Raw genomic sequence first — 16,907 nt, 5'->3', positions numbered from 1 at the left:
GATGATGGCCGTGCCCAAGAGGTGCTCTCAGACAGACGGCAAATCTGAGTTGCTTGAATCGAAATGCAATACACTCACAGCAGCCGGTAAGCGAAACATGATACGTTTGCTTCGCTTTCAGTTTAAGATGTGCAATCTATGGATAGGAATTCAAAGCTTGGGGTGCCAACCGGACCACCCTATTTAGTCAAAATGAAGAAACAAAGGAAGAATAGCCGCTCGGCTTGTAAAGCATTCCAGAGGCTTTTCAAAGAACCAACTATGACGTATTAAACAAAGGAATGAGCAGCGGGAGTGAGATGGAGCTCCTCCAATACCAAAGATGAGGCAATCCTGTTGGATAACCTGATGGAGTCTGCGAGGAACCTTCACCTTGTGAGAAGATTTGTTTTCAGGCAAGACAACGAAAAAGCAAAAACTGAGCAGGAATGACTTTGAAACAACAAAGTAAATGTTCTGGAGTGGTAGAGTTCAAGTCCAGATGTCAATCCAGTGGAGAATTTATGGCTGGACTTGACAAAGGCTCTTCATTCACCATGACGTCTGGCAGAGCGTGAGCATTTTAGTTCCTGCCCACAGATCGCATGTCATAACTAAATGTAAACCAAACGTATTGCGTTTCGATTAAGGACCACACATTCATCCTGTTGAAACTGAATGTAATCAGATGACCAATCAGCGTCAAAAGGAGGTGGAGCGAGGGGCATCAACAGTTGAGGTAAGAGGCGTTCCACTTCTAAGCATTTCTGTGTTCTGCCAACAAGCGTAAGTTTCGTCAATGTGGGGTGATTAACCGAAACGACCGAAAACCAAAGTCTCGTTGAAAATCGTTACACTTTTATTGCCTAAATAACGTATTACTCTTGACTTTTATCATATTGTTCCATTCTTCTTCTGTTAGTCCTGAGTGATACACCACTTATCAATAGACGGTGCTGTCATCCCCATATTTACAAACCATATTTAACAGAATAATGAGCTACAGATGTAACACCTGATGATCTACATAATCGTTTGCTTCAGTTCAGGACATTTGCTCTCGAAGCCAATCTAAGGATGTTGCTCTAGCAGTTGGAAATTCTTCTCCTGTTGTTACTTCTCTTACTTTGCTCCTTTCCAGCAACAGGCTGAAACGGCAGATAACGAAATCGTCATCGACATCGGCAGCTTCCACCCGTTCATTAACTTTTCAGGGCGGATGTCGACTTTTGTCCAGTGGAGGGGGTTGGGAATTTATAATCTACTGTAAATGGTGACCCGGCCCACCGTTATGCTTTAGTTTGACTCTCTTTGCTAAAAGGAAAGTTAGCTTCGTCGGTTTGACCGAGATTCCTAGCACTCACGTGAGTGGTGAGGAGCAAACAACGGTAAATCTGTTGAGAGATTGAAGCAAATGCAAAAAGGAAAATACTTTGTTGGACAATGTTTTGCATATTATCCCTGAATTGAAATCTGAATTGTCAGATTTTGATGCAAGTAATCGAAAATGAACGTGAGGTACTGCATCAGCTGATTGGTCCGAAGGCGATCGGGGTGCTGAACACATTCACGGCGCTGACGCTTACAATGAAAAGAGGTACAAACCAGATTGCATTGTTCTGTGACTGAGGCCACCACTGCCATCCCCTCCACACGCCAGCACATCCCTGCCAGCCGTCGTGAGCGGCTCACGCAGCAACAGACGTTTTTGTGTTGATTTCTGTGTGAAGCCGTAGCTTTGTGTGATTTTCAGAAAACTGTTCTTTGGAAAAAATATTTGGCCTTTTTAGAATTAAGATGGCAGTCCCCTGCTTTATCAAACGCCATTCCTCATATTTAGTGCTGGGTGTGAACTGAACACACTTGTGATTGGGACTGTTGACGCCCCCTTGCCCCACCTCTTCACTCTGATTGGTCAGTTGATTACATTTCATTTTGGCAGGATTAGCGCATTGGCTAAAAATGGCTGAAAGCAGCCTCAAACACTTCTAGGGTTAGTCGGAGCTCTTGCTGCGTTGATGTGTTCTCAGACAGACGGCAAATCTGAGTTGTTTGAATCGAAATGCAAAACGCACACAGCAGCCGGTAAGTGAAATGTGATACGTTTGCTTCGCGTTTAGCTTAAGACATGCAATCTATGGACAGGAATTCAAATGCAACACGAATTTTAAACTGACATGAAAATTACGTACCATAATAAAAAAGCAATCGACGATTTGCTTGATACATTTTAAATTATGACACGATAATGCACCACCTGCATTGTAAAGCAGTTAGCATGTTGGATTCTATTGATCTTCAATATTGAACAACTGCCCCACGTATCTATCTTGGTTGGTTTAAATGGGAACTTGGATCCACATCTCCACCAAGGTGATCGTTTTTGTCCAGTTTGGAGTCACAGATTGTATCCCATATTGTACTCATATGTATGGTTTAGGGATGTAGCAGGCGAGCTGTGAACACCAAAATTCGGTTACATGCAAGACAGTAACGTTCTGGCACAAACCAATGGAGATTTTCTAAATCTGAGTCCCAAGTAGGTGACCATAATTGGCTTAAGAAGGACCAGGCAAGAGACATTAAGGCACGGCCACAATTCAATGCACCTGGAACATTCATGTTTCATGTCTTTTCCTTCCAGCTGTGAACTTTGACTGACTACTTGCCATCCATGAAGGACATCTTGAATTAATCTGGAAGAGAGAGAGAGATTACAACCTGGGAAACAAGAAGAGTGTTGTCAGGTGAGGCTTGCAGGGATGTCTTGGTGGAGCTCTTCATGATGAGACTGCTTCTGTCTGCTGCTGGTTGTTCACTGTAGCACCTGGGGGTGTCTTGAGGTTTTGGTGGTCATTTACCTTGAGTGACAGCTAATCAATAATAAGCTGACCTGTGTAAGGAGTTGGGTAAAACCCCAAATTGATTTCAATCACTCTACCAGTCGAGCCATATTTTATATAGTGCCTTGCACCAAGAATAGTGGAAAGTAGTCAAGGCACTTAAGAAGTGGTTTATTAAAAGATCTGTTTTTAAGATGTGGTTACCATGGATCAACTAAATTAATGAATGAATGATTTCAGATGGTGCTTTACATGCAATACAAAGGCAAAAAGACAAAGACAGAGTACAAAATACATTAAACACATGTGGTTTTTGAGAAGTGTTAGAGCCATTCTTAGATAGACAGACAGACAGATAGATAGATAGATAGATAGATAGATAGATAGATAGATAGATAGATAGATAGATAGATAGATAGATAGATAGATAATGAAAGGCACTATATAATAGATAGATAGATAGATAGATAGATAGATAGATAGATAGATAGATAGATAGATAGATAGATAGATAGATAGATATGAAAGGCACTATATAATAGATAGATAGATAGATAGATAGATAGATAGATAGATAGATAGATAGATATGAAAGGCACTATATAATAGATAGATAGATAGATAGATAGATAGATAGATAGATAGATAGATAGATAGATAGATAGATAGATAGATAGATATGAAAGGCACTATATAATAGATAGATAGATAGATAGATAGATAGATAGATAGATAGATAGATAGATAGATAGATAGATAGATAGATAGATAGATAGATATGAAAGGCACTATATAATAGATAGATAGATAGATAGATAGATAGATAGATAGATAGATATGAAAGGCACTATATAATAGATAGATAGATTTTTTTTTTTTAAAACAAACTTTATTTAATAAACACAGAAAATAAATCATAACAGTAAACCAAACTCAATCTTAAGTCTAACAGAAAACATATACACACATTCCTATTTATGAATATTCAGTTTCTAAACATTACATACTCAAATTGTTCTTTAGAATAAAATCTATATATATATTTATCTAATCCCTCCCATTGTTTCCACCCTCCAATCCCACTTATCCTTCATATTCTTTATTATCCCAAAGTTATAAATAAGTAAAAAACAAAACACCAAAATCAGAGCACAAATTGTAAATCATAATCTTCATCACATTTACAAAGTACATTATTTATGCACCACACTTCTTTAAACTGTGCTAAATTATTTGTAGACTTATAAAAATTAAAATCCACTAATATTCTACTTTCACACACTTTTCTAAAAAAAACAACAACGTCTTCAATCCCACTCCCAGTAATTTTGTTTTTACGTGTCTTCCATATTGACAGTTTAGCTTGTCCGATAATAAAATTAATTAAGTTCATATTTTCTCTTGTTTGTCTTGTAATTTTCACCCCAAACACAAACACCATGCTATTATACGGGACCCCCAGCCCTTCTACTATTATTTCTATAACACTAAAGAAGCTCTTGAGTCTCTCACAGTACATAAAAGCATGAAACACTGTTTCCCTCAGACCACAGAAAGGACAGCAATCAGAAACCCCCGGACATATAATCGATAAGAAGGAGTTCACCGCTAGTATCCCATGCACCAACCTCCACTGCAGGTCTCCCACCCTACTGGCCAAAGGTGGCTTGTACAACGACCTCCAGGCGGGGTTCAGTCCTTGAGGGGCTCCGAGTTTGTCTCTCCAAGGTGTGTCGTGTCTACGTGTCCTCAGCTGTTCCAGGTTGTTCACCTTCACGCAGATCCTATAGAGCTGCTTCCCTGGCACCGTAGGCAGAGATAACGCCTCAAGAGAACGTAATGTTAAAACATCGGTCTCACTGTCCCTCAGTTCAACAGCTGGAGATACAGTAAGCGTTGGAAAAGGTGTTTCATCATTTGGTTTCAATCGTGAGGTGAACATTCTGTGCAGGAGTGTCATGGATTCCCTGTCCAGTGATGATTGTATCCGACACAGAAACTTCTCCATGAGGCGCACTGAGTGCACTCCTGTCTCCTCTGCTACCACTTGTGCACTTTTCCAAGTGTAATTTTCCCAGTCAATTATATCCTTTATTGTGGTTATTCTATGTATAATAAAATGATGAATAAAGTTTTCAGAAAGTCCAGTAGCAGTGCCAACAGCAGGATTGTAGAGCAGCGGTTCATTAAGGACCCAAAAAGAGGAAGGTTCATCACAGTCCTTTTTGATCGACAGCAGTTGCCACGCTGCTAGAAGGCTTTTATAAAACTCTGACACATGTAAAGTCCCGATCTTATCAAAATGGCAGAGCAGTAAACTTTTACCAAGTCCCATATGCCTGGCCTGTTTAAAGAAAAGTACGGCCAAGTTCATCCACTGGCTCTGCTCAACAGGGTACAGCAGTTTCTGAATGGTCTGAAGGCGGAAAGCAGCAATCCTGCTGGTAATGTCAATAAGTCCTTGTCCGCCTTCATCCAACGGCAAGAATACAACGCCCTTCCGTATCCAATGGGTACCATTCCAAAAGAAATCCATGATTGCTTCTTGTATCTGCTGAACAAGCACAGGTGGAGGTTGCAGACAAATACATTTGTGCCACAGGCTGGAGGTCACCAGGTTATTAATTACCAGCATCCGTCCTCTATAGGATAACTGAGGTAGTATCCACTTCCACTTAGCGAGCCGAGCTGTAACCTTGTCCAACAGACCCTCTCAGTTCTTTTGGATGTAGTGGTCATCTCCGAGATGGACTCCCAAGTACAGGAAACCCCCAGTGGTCCACTGCAGACCCCCTTCCAGTCGAGGAGGACTACATCCTGTCCAGTTCCCAACCAGCACTGCACTGCTTTTATTCCAGTTAATTTTGGCCGAAGACGCTTTACTGTAATTTCGCAGACAGTTCGTTAGTTTGTCCAAATCCTTCTGGTCTTTGATGACAACTGCGAGATCATCAGCATAAGCCGTGACTTTCACAGGGTCCATGTTGCAGTTGGGGATGGTGAGACCAGTCAGCACCTTCCTCAGGTACACCAGGAAAGGTTCTAACGCCAGAGCATACAACATACCGGACAAAGAGCAGCCCTGTCTGACTCCTCTTCTGACGCTGAAGGGTGCGCACAAACCACCATTGACCTTAATTATACCAGAAATGTCACTATAAAGTAATTGAATATAATTAATAAAAGACTCCCCAAACCCAAAAGCCTTCATGGTATTCCATAAAAAAGAGTGACTGACCCTATCAAAAGCTTTTTCCTGGTCAAGAAATATAAGACCAGTCCGAAAACCAAACAGTTTTGCAGCAGCTAAAATGTCCCGAATTAAAAAAATGTTATTAAAAATGGACCTGCCAGCCACGCAGTAATTCTGATCAGGATGCACCAGTCTCCCCAAAACCTGGACCATCCTGTTGGCTAAGGCTTTAGAGAGAACTTTATAGTCTGCGCATAAGAGAGACACTGGCCGCCAGTTCTTAATGAGACACAAGTCTCCCTTCTTCGGCAGCAGCGTGATCACAGCTCTACGGCAGCTTTGAGGTAACAAACCATTTCTGAAACTCCACCGAAACACTTCTAGCAAGTCCAGACCAATGACATCCCAGAACTCTTTGTAAAATTCCACTGGAATGCCATCGATTCCCGGGACCTTCCCTGTATTCAGCTGTCCCAGGGCTGTGGTGAGTTCTGCGAAGGTCACTTCACTATTTAGATCTACCACGTCTGCATTGGGAAGCTGTGGTAAGTCCTGCAAAAAGGCCTGTTGGTCTTCACTGCCACCATCTCCATCTGCAGCAAACAAACGTTCATAAAATTTGCGGACCACCTGCCTTATTTCACTTGGCTCTTGTGTCTCTCTGCCATCAGGTGTTCTTATACAATGTAAGAGTTTACTCTGTGAGTTTTTCTTCTCCAAACCAAAAAAGTACTGCGTTGGTGCATCCATCTCAGTCAACCGCTGAAAGCGGGCCCTCACTTAAGCCCCCTGAGCTCTGGTCTCAAGCAGGTGGGCCAACCCCAGTTTATCAGTAGTCAGGCTCGCCTGCAGCTGCTCATTTGGACCCTCCTCTAGTTGTTGTTGAAGCTCAGCTATTTGATTTTCCAGAGCTGCCATTTCTGACCGCAATACTTGGGTGACATTTCTGGTATACTCCTGACACAAAGCCCTGATGTGACTCTTCCCAACCTCCCACCACTGTTGTAAGCTGGTGAACTCCTTCTTCATAGCCTTCCAACCTCCCCAGAAAAGAACAAATAACTCTTTAAAGTTCTGATCTTTGAGGAGGAGTGTGTTAAAATGCCAGTATGGACTACGGGGTCTGTACACGTTAAAAAGAAGTGAACAACACACCAGACTGTGATCGGAGAATCCAGTAGGCACAATAGAGCACACTTTAAATAACCCTAACAGGTGCTTCAAACTGTAAAAATGATCGAGTCTCGCCATTGAGATCGTGTTTCCACTCGTCCTCCCCCATGTGTATTGCCAACAGGCCCCATTTTTAGACCTCCACACATCTTCCAGCCCAAAGTCCTTAATTATTTTTCCCAGAGCTCGCGCTGAGCGAGGGTGCGGTTCCAGTCCATTGTTTCTATCCATCCTTGAGTCAAGTGTACAATTAAAATCCCCACCTAACACCACCACTTCCTCAGGGTCACACTTTGATAAAAGATCTCTTAATTTGTTAAAGAACTGGAGCCTCTCCTCACCCTCATTCGGGGCGTACACGTTAATAAAAATGACAACACTGCCTTGAAGTTTTACTGTCACTTTCAAGAGTCTCCCTTTCACCAACTCATCAGTCCTGCAGACTTCTACTTGCAGCCCACCAAGAAATAAAATGGCCACTCCAGCACTAACATTTGTCCCATTGCTAAAAAAAATGTCCCCTTTCCAATCCCTGCTCCACTCCCACTGATTTTGCTCATCAATGTGAGTTTCTTGTAGAAAGGTGACATTCCAATCTTATTGTCTTATAAAATCAAACAGTGCGACCCTCTTATCAGGACTTCTCCCCCCGTTAATATTTAGGGTTCCTATGTGTACACTTGCCATGATACCTGAATATATAGATGAACACAAAATGAAACACAGGGACCACCACAAATACTGTGGAGTGGATTTAACAGGGGGCTTAGCCATTAGGAGGTGTTTAAATTAGACTGTTTCCTCAGTTTACTGGTTAAATTCTTGAGCCTCACGAGCTCTTTAACATCAAACATCGCGGAGGTTGCTTTGTCCCGCCGCAACCCGCGGACTGACGATATAAAGAGCTCAATGTCTGGGAAAAACTCAGCCACGTCCACCCCCTTTTTACCGGCGGTGTTCACCAAAAAATCTTTTACACTCTGAGCGCTGTAACCCCCCCTGGCTTTTAACTCTGGGGGCTCCGAGGCAGCAGACCCATCAGAGATATTACCGTCATCGGTCTCTTCCCCGACATTCCCTGCAATTGAACCGTCATCGACCGTCTCCGCGAAGACGGGAACATTAATCCTGACAAGGACCATAGGCGGGGTCCTCTCCAATGACCCCGAGCCCTGACTTAAAACAAGTTTCTTACGTGCCCGCTCTTCTCTTTCACCTTGCCTCTTTTGAGTAGGACGTTTAAATTCACCTTTTTCCTCAGGCTCGTTGCTGCCTCCCTCGTCCATATCTATGTCTCCCCACACACTTTCTGCTACAGCTGCTGTCTGACCTACAGTCTCACTACCGCCTTCATTCGGCTCATCCCTGGGAGGCACCTGATCCTCCAGCCCTTCAGATCTAAGGGTAGTTATGTTCTTAACACCCTGCGCCTCTGCGCCATCAGCCACTACCTGACGACCTTCCACTTCCTGCCCCTCTTTTTCTTTGTCTGCATGGTCAGTTTTCTTGTGCCCATGTTGTCTCTCAGGACACTGTTTAATTAAATGGGCTTCACTCCCGCACCCAAAACATTTCATTTCGTTCGAAGTGACGAAAATCACATAATCAAAACCTTCCACTCTAAACTTCATAGCCACATTTAATTCATCATCCATTCTGTTTAAAATCATATAAACAAGTCTCCTAAAAGACAAGACATGTTTTAAATCCGGCGATTTACAGCCTAAAGGAATATGTCGAATTTTTGAAACTAAACGTCCATGCCGCTCCAACTCTTTTGCTAAAATTTCGTTCTTGAGAAATGGCGGCGCATTCGAAATTGTCACTCTGCGTGACGGGATGGCTAAAAGGGAAACCTGTACAAAGGAGCCATTTATAACAACTCCCTTCTCAACCACAATGGGAACTAAATCCACAGAGCTCAGGAAAGCAACGATAGACCCGCTCATTCGTGAAGCCGACTTGATATTCTCACAGCCTACCACTTCACCTACCGCCAACACCCCCGCCTCGAAAGGGACAAACTCCTCCGATAAAAGTTTAATCCCATGGCGGCGGCTTAGACGCTCAAGATTCGCAGCCATTACGGCTGCCGTGGCCTAAGCCACTCAGTACAAAACAAGTTTTATCAGTTTACACCAAAGAAAGATAGAAATAAGAAAAGAGAATATCAGAAGAAAAAAGAAAAACCACACTCACCGCACCGCGTCCACCAAGAGGCACACTCGCAAACACGCGAAACAACCACCCAGCATGCACAGCGACAGCGAAACAGGAAGGGGATAGATAGATAGATAGATAGATAGATATGAAAGGCACTATATAATAGATAGATAGATAGATAGATAGATAGATAGATAGATAGATAGATAGAGTGAGTAAAGGCACTAGATAGATAGATAGATAGATAGATAGATAGATAGATAGATGTGAAAGGCACTATATAATAGATAGATAGATAGATAGATAGATAGATAGATAGATAGATAGATAGATAGATAGATAGATAGATAGATATGAAAGGCACTATATAATAGATAGATAGATAGATAGATAGATAGATAGATAGATAGATAGATAGATAGATAGATAGATAGATAGATAGAGTGAGTAAAGGCACTAGATAGATAGATAGATAGATAGATAGATAGATAGATAGATAGATAGATAGATAGATAGATAGATAGATAGATAGATAGATAGATAGATGTGAAAGGCACTATATAATAGATAGATAGATAGATAGTTAGATAGATAGAGTGAGTAAAGGCACTAGATAGATAGATAGATAGATAGATAGATAGATAGATAGATAGATAGATAGATAGATAGATAGAGTGAGTAAAGGCACTAGATAGATAGATAGATAGATAGATAGATAGATAGATAGATAGATAGATAGATAGATAGATAGATAGAGTGAGTAAAGGCACTAGATAGATAGATAGATAGATAGATAGATAGATAGATAGATAGATAGATAGATAGATAGATAGATGTGAAAGGCACTATATAATAGATAGATAGATAGATAGATAGATAGATAGATAGATAGATAGATAGATAGATAGATAGATAGAGTGAGTGAGTAAAGGCATTAGATAGATAGATAGATAGATAGATAGATAGATAGATAGATAGATAGATAGATAGATAGATGTGAAAGGCACTATATAATAGATAGATAGATAGATATGAAAGGCACTATATAATAGATAGATAGATAGATAGATAGATAGATAGATAGATAGATAGATAGATAGATATGAAAGGCACTATATAATAGATAGATAGATAGATAGATAGATAGATAGATAGATAGATAGAGTGAGTAAAGGCACTAGATAGATAGATAGATAGATAGATAGATAGATAGATAGATAGATAGATAGATAGATGTGAAAGGCACTATATAATAGATAGATAGATAGATAGATAGATAGATAGATAGATAGATAGATAGATAGATAGATAGAGTGAGTAAAGCTATGAAAAAGGCAGGGCCTATTAGAGCCCATTGCGACACTTCTTGCGTGATTTTGGGCTATACAAAAATAAATTGTATTGTTTAGTGTTCCATTCTGCTCCCTTGTATCTGATGGTGCTGAGGTGGGCTCCAGCACCCCAGGATTGGATTGTGCAAGTTTGAGAAGTTTAGGTTATGTTAAATATTGAAGTTTGACCATTGCATTGTTTCAATTAGGCAACTTATTTTTAATAGCAGATGTCTTAGGTTAGACAACAACAACAATATTTATTTCTATAGCACATTTTCATACAAATGATGGAGCTCAAAGTGCTTTACATGATGAAAAAAGAGAAAAAAAGACAAAAATAAATAAGAATTAAAATCAGGGAACATTAATTATCCATCCATTATCCAACCCGCTATATCCTAATTACAGGGTCACGGGGGTCTGCTGGAGCCAATCCCAGCCAACACAGGGAGCAAGGCAGGAAACAAACCCCGGGCAGGACGCCAGCCCACCGCAGGGCGCACACACATACACACACACACACACCAAGCACACACTAGGGACAATTTAGAATTGCCAATGCACCTAACCTGCGTGTCTTTGGACTGTGGGAGGAAACCCACACAGACACGGGGAGAACATGCAAACTCCACGCAGGGAGGACCCGGAAAGCGAACCCAGGTCTCCTTACTGCGAGACAGCAGCGCTTTCCACTGTGCCACCGTGCCACCCGGGAACATTAATTAAGATAATAAGAATTCTTTGCATTTATATAGCGCTTTTCTCACTACTCAAAGCACTTAGCAACTGCAGGTTAAGGGCCTTGCTCAAGGGCCCAACAGAGCAGAGTCCCTTTTGGCATTTTATCTTCCAATCTTCCAATTGCCAGTTCAGATCCCTAGACTCAGATCCACCACTCTGCCTCCAACAAATAAAAGTAAGGTCTGATGGCACCAGGGATGACAGATAAAACAAAATAAAAACTCCAGAATGCTGAAGAAAAAATCTGCAGGGGTTCCGAGGCCACGAGACCACCCAGCCCCCTCTAGGCATTCTACCTCACATTAACTGACCTCAATCAGTCCTCAAGGTGTGCAGGATTCACATGGAAGAACATTAACAATAATAATAATAATAATAATAATAATAATAATACATTTTATTTATACAAGGCACCATTCTGAGAACTCAAGGACACCAAACAAACAAACAATAAATAAATAAAAAGACACATTATAAACATCTTAAAACATCAGAAAATATAAAAATTAAAACCAAACAAAGCCACTGTAATCATAAAGAAAAAAGCCATTTTAAACAGATGCGTTTTAAGTTTACATTTGAAGGTTGAAAATGATTTGATATTTCTAAGCTCGGTAGGTAATGAATTCCAGAGCTAGGGAGCAGAATGCTCCACTCCCCATGGAGGTTAGACAGGCGAGAGTGACGGCCAGATGGATGGAGGAAGAGGACCTAAGGTTACGGGAGGGAATGGCAACATAAAGAAGGTTGGACAGATATGGAGGGGCGAGGTTATGAATGGCCTTAAATGCTAATAGCAGAATTTTAAAATCAATTCGAAACTTAATCGGGAGCCAATGAAGCTGCTGCAAGACCTGAAGAAAAAAGAAGAAGCAAGAAGCTGCTGACGGTCATGTGGACTTCTGGCCTTTAATCCATCAATGGAGGGACATCACGGTGCTTTGATCAGGTGGTGGTGATGCAGCTTGACCACCATAGAAAACCAGGAAAAGAACAGAAGAGAAAATAGGGGTTAGTATGGATTTTGGAGCCACCATGAATAATAATGATAATTAATTGAATATACAGAGCATCAGGATTAAACTAAAATGAAGCTATGAGAAAGCCATGTTAAAGTAATGAGTTTTTAGCAGTTTATTAAAGTCCTCCACCGTATCACCTTGGAGAATTTCTATCGGTCAGCTATTCCAGATTTTAGGTGCCTAACAGCAGAAGGCCGCCCGCCTCACCATTTCATTTAAGTTTAGCTCTTGGAATTCTAAGCAGACCCTCATTTGAAGATCTGAGGTTACGATTTGGAGTGTAAGGTGAGAGGCATTTTGAAATATAAGATGGAGCAGATTATTGAAAGCTTTGTAAACCATCAGCAGTATTTTAAAGTCAATTCTAAACGGCACCGGTAACCAGTGTAGTGACGCTAAGACTGGGGTGATGTGCTTAGATTTTCTTTTCCTAGTTAAGATTCTAGCAGCTGCATTCTGCACTTGTTGTAACTGATTGATGTCTTTTTTTGGGTGGTCCTGAGAGGAGTGCATTACAGTAATCAAGCCGACTGAAAACAAAAGCCTGAACTCATTTCTCAGCATCTTGCAATGTTATAAGAGGTCTAACTTTTGTTTTATTTCTTAAGCAAAAAAATGCTGTCCTAGCAATCTGATTAATATGTGATTTAAAATTAATGTCAGAGTCAATAATTACCCCTAAATTCTTTACCTCTGTCTTGACTTTTAAGCCTAACAGAAGTTTATTTCTAATAACCTCATTATATCCATTTTTGCCAATCACTAAAATTTCTGCTTTCTCCTTATTTAATTTGACAAAATTACTACTCATCCATTAAGAAACACAAGTAAAACATTGTGTCAGTGAATCAAGAGAGTCGGGGTCGTCAGGCGCTATTGATAAAGATGACCCCACGTGACATTTAGTGATGAATTCTGCTGAGAAAGGCCCATTAGAGTAGCAGGATATCTGATTCCTTATTTATACTGCGTGTTATGCTTTGTAGCTGAAAAACCCACTTCCACAAACACACACACGAGTGCACCCTACAGGCAATGCTCCACAAAATGAAGGCTGCTTGAGCAGGTCATGGAGTTTAATCAGTGTGTGTGTGCGTGTATGGAGCTCTGAGGCTAGGTTTACAGTACGGTAGCAGCATGGCAGGATGCAAGCATCCATGTGCTTCTGTTCCCCTACAGAATTTGCTTTCCTCACTTCATTAAGCAAATCAACGTTTTTAGCTATCCTGGCTTACGTACATCCTTCCTAATTTCTAATTTAAACATCAGTCAGTTCTTTGTACCCAAGATACAGGAACATGCTAAGTGGCCTTAAATAAATAAGTGAAAATTTGACTGACTGTAGCCAGACAAAGATGCCAATGAGATGGACAAAGAAAAAACGTGGAGTCGGGTGGTGAAACCAGTGGATAATACTGTTGGGCAAAGCGACCCACTTTAGAAAAATGGCCAGTCTTTTTGTAACACCTACAAGAGGTTTTTGTGGCAGGGCAGATAACTGAGTTATTCAGGTGTGACTGTGATCCACATTGAAAGCACATTTTCCCCTTAGCAGAATTAGCAGACATAATAGTAGCAGGTACCTGTCGCTGTCCCTATGTTTATGCTGCACCATCTGTGCTGGCGTGATGCTGGAGCGCGTAGTAATGATTTTAGCTTGATCTGTAGCTGCTTCTATCTGAGTAGCAAGAGTTACTGCTTTATCCAACGCAAGGCCTGGCTCCAATAGCAATTAGAACATTAGAACAATGGAGACGAGAACAAGCCATTCAGCCCAACAAAGCTTGCCAGTCCTGCCTTTGTGTCCTCAAATCTCACATTTTTAATTCCTATGTGTAATACTTTTACATTTGCTGACATTAAATTTCATCTGCCACAAATCTAGCCAAGCCCCTACACATCAGGGCGCTATATAACCTGACATTATCTTAGCCTTCTTAACGGCTTCTGAACACTGTCTGCCAGTTGATAGTGACGCATCCACTGCGACTCCGATATCCTTCTCATAAGGTGTACTTTGATTTTAAGACCTCCCATTGTGTACCTAAACCTAACATTTCCACTCCCTATCCACAATACTTTACATTTACTGACATTCAGTTTCATCTGCCACAAACCTGCCCAAGTCCCTACACATTAGGGCGCTATATAACCTGACATTCTGTTAGAACATTGGAACAATCTGGATGAGAACAGGCCATTCAGCCCAACAAAGCTCATCAGTCCTGTCCACTTAATTCTTCCAAAAAAACATCAAGTCGAGTTTTGAAAGTCCCCAACGTCTTACTGTCTACCACACTACTTGGTTGCTTATTCCAAGTGTCTATCGTTCTTTGTGTAAAGAAAAAATTCATAATGTTTGTGTGACATTTACCCTTAATAAGTTTCCAGCTGTGTCCCCATGCTCTTGATGAACTCATTTTAAAGTCACCACCTCGATCCGCTGGAGTAATTCACTTCATAATTTTAAACACTTCTCTCAGCTCAGGTCTCCTCTTAATCTTCTTCTGCTTAAACTGTAAAGGCTCAGCTCCTTTAATCTTTCCTCTTAACTCATCCCCTGTAGTCCTCTAATCAGCCTAGTCGCTCTTCTCTGGACCTTTTCTAGTGCTGTTATGTCCTTTTTGTAGCCTGGAGACCAAAACTGCACCCAGTACTCCAGATGAGGCCTCACCAGTGTGTTATAAAGACTGAGCAGAACCTCCTGTGACTTGTACTGCACACATCAAGGCGCTATATAACCTGACATTCTGTTAGCCTTCTTAATGGCTTCAGGACACTGTCGGGAAGTCGATAGCTTAGAGTCCACTTTGACTGCTAAATCCTTCTCATAAGGTGGACTCTCGATTTTAAGACCTCCCATTGTGTATTTGCAATGTTGACCCTTCTTTCTTTTTCAAGACTTCTGCAATTCACCCTGGCAGGCTGTCAATCAACTTCTGGGCCAAATCCTGACTGATGGATGCATAATCAATGCTTGGAGTTTGTCAGAATTGGTGGGTTTTTGTTTGTCCACCCGCCTCTTGAGGATTGACCACATGTTCTCAATTGGGAGTTTCCTGGCCATGGACCCGAAAAATTTTGATGTTTTGTTCCCCGAGCCACTTAGTTCTCACTTTTGCCTTATGGCCCGGTGTTCCATCATACTGGAAAAGGCAATGATGGTCAATAAACTGTTCTTAGATGGTTGTTAGAAGTTGCTCTCGGAGATGTTTTGGTCCCATTCTTTATTCATTGCTGTGTTCTTAGGCCAACTTGTGAGTGAGCCCACTGCCTTGGCTGGCATGAATGGTCTCAGGATGCTTTACTGTTGGCCTGACACAGGACTGATGGTAGTGCTGCTCACCTTTTCTTTTTTCCCGGATGCCCCAAACAATCATAAAGGGGATTCATCAGAGAAAATGACTTTTCCCCAGCAGTCCAATACCAGAATATCCATTTCTTCTTGATGTTTTTCTTGGCTTCTTTGCTGCCCTTCTTGACACCCACTAGGCCATCCTCCAAAAGTCTTCACCTCACTGTACATGCAGATGCACTCTCACCTGTCTGCTGCCATTCCTGAGCAAGCTCTGCACTGGTTGTGCCCCCCGATCCCGAGCCATGAAACAAGAATGGGACCAAAACATCCTCCGAGAGCAACTTCTCCCAACCATCCAACAACAGTTTGGTGACCAGCAATGCCTTTTCCAGCATGATGGATTACCGGGCAATAAAGTAAAACTAAGTGGCTCGGGGAACAAAACATCGAAATTTGGGGTCCATGGCCAGGAAACTCCCCCATGAGAACTTATGGTCAAGTTCTCAAGAGACGGGTGGACAAAGAAAAACCCACCAATTCTGACAAACTCCAAGAATGGGCAGCTGCCATCAGTCAGGATTGGGCCCAGAAGTTGGTTGACAGACTGCCAGGGCGAATTGCAGAGGTCTTGAAAAAGAAAGAAGAGTCAACACTGCAGATATGGACTCGGTGCATAAACGTAATGAAACTTCTGAACTGCTTGTAATTCTACATCAGTATATCATAGAAACATCTGACAGAAAGATTTGAAAACACTGCAGCAGCAAACCAATACTTGTGTCATTCTCAAAACTTTTGGCCACGACTGTACAGCAGAGTGGTACGTAGTACTTGTGTAAAAAATTCGCCGACCTTCAGTCCCGAGACAGTGAAGTAGCACTCCTCTCATTCCTAGCGCAGGGCCAAGCATCCCCAGTGGCATCGATGACAAGCAGATAGTTAACTGAACATCTGATGCCACCTTGCAAATGGTACTGCAGGTTCACCGGGGCTCGGAAGGAGAAAAACACTTGGAATAGGCACACTAGCAACAGCCATTTTCACTGTAAGCATGCACAATATAAAGAAGAGATCCTCGTCGCCAATTTTATTGAGCCTGGAGCAGAGTATAATAATTAACCAGAACGTTCACTTCTTTATTTAACGACCAGCACACGCTGA

General features: G+C 41.6%; 1 protein-coding gene across 1 annotated transcript in view; it reads left to right on the top strand.

Annotated features, from left to right (window-relative positions):
* Positions 1 to 16,907, top strand: part of blk (BLK proto-oncogene, Src family tyrosine kinase) — a 244,730-nt gene that overhangs the window by 73,878 nt on the left and 153,945 nt on the right. The window contains exon 2 of the mRNA XM_051924437.1: positions 2,624 to 2,726. The gene's annotated coding sequence lies outside the window, so the exon portion shown is untranslated. The remainder of the gene's footprint in view (positions 1 to 2,623; positions 2,727 to 16,907) is intronic.

Source organism: Erpetoichthys calabaricus, chromosome 3, assembly GCF_900747795.2.
Source record: "Erpetoichthys calabaricus chromosome 3, fErpCal1.3, whole genome shotgun sequence".
In the NCBI taxonomy this organism is placed as follows: domain Eukaryota; kingdom Metazoa; phylum Chordata; class Cladistia; order Polypteriformes; family Polypteridae; genus Erpetoichthys; species Erpetoichthys calabaricus.
Note: the sequence above shows the minus strand (reverse complement) of the source record. Positions and strands in the feature narration are given on the sequence as shown.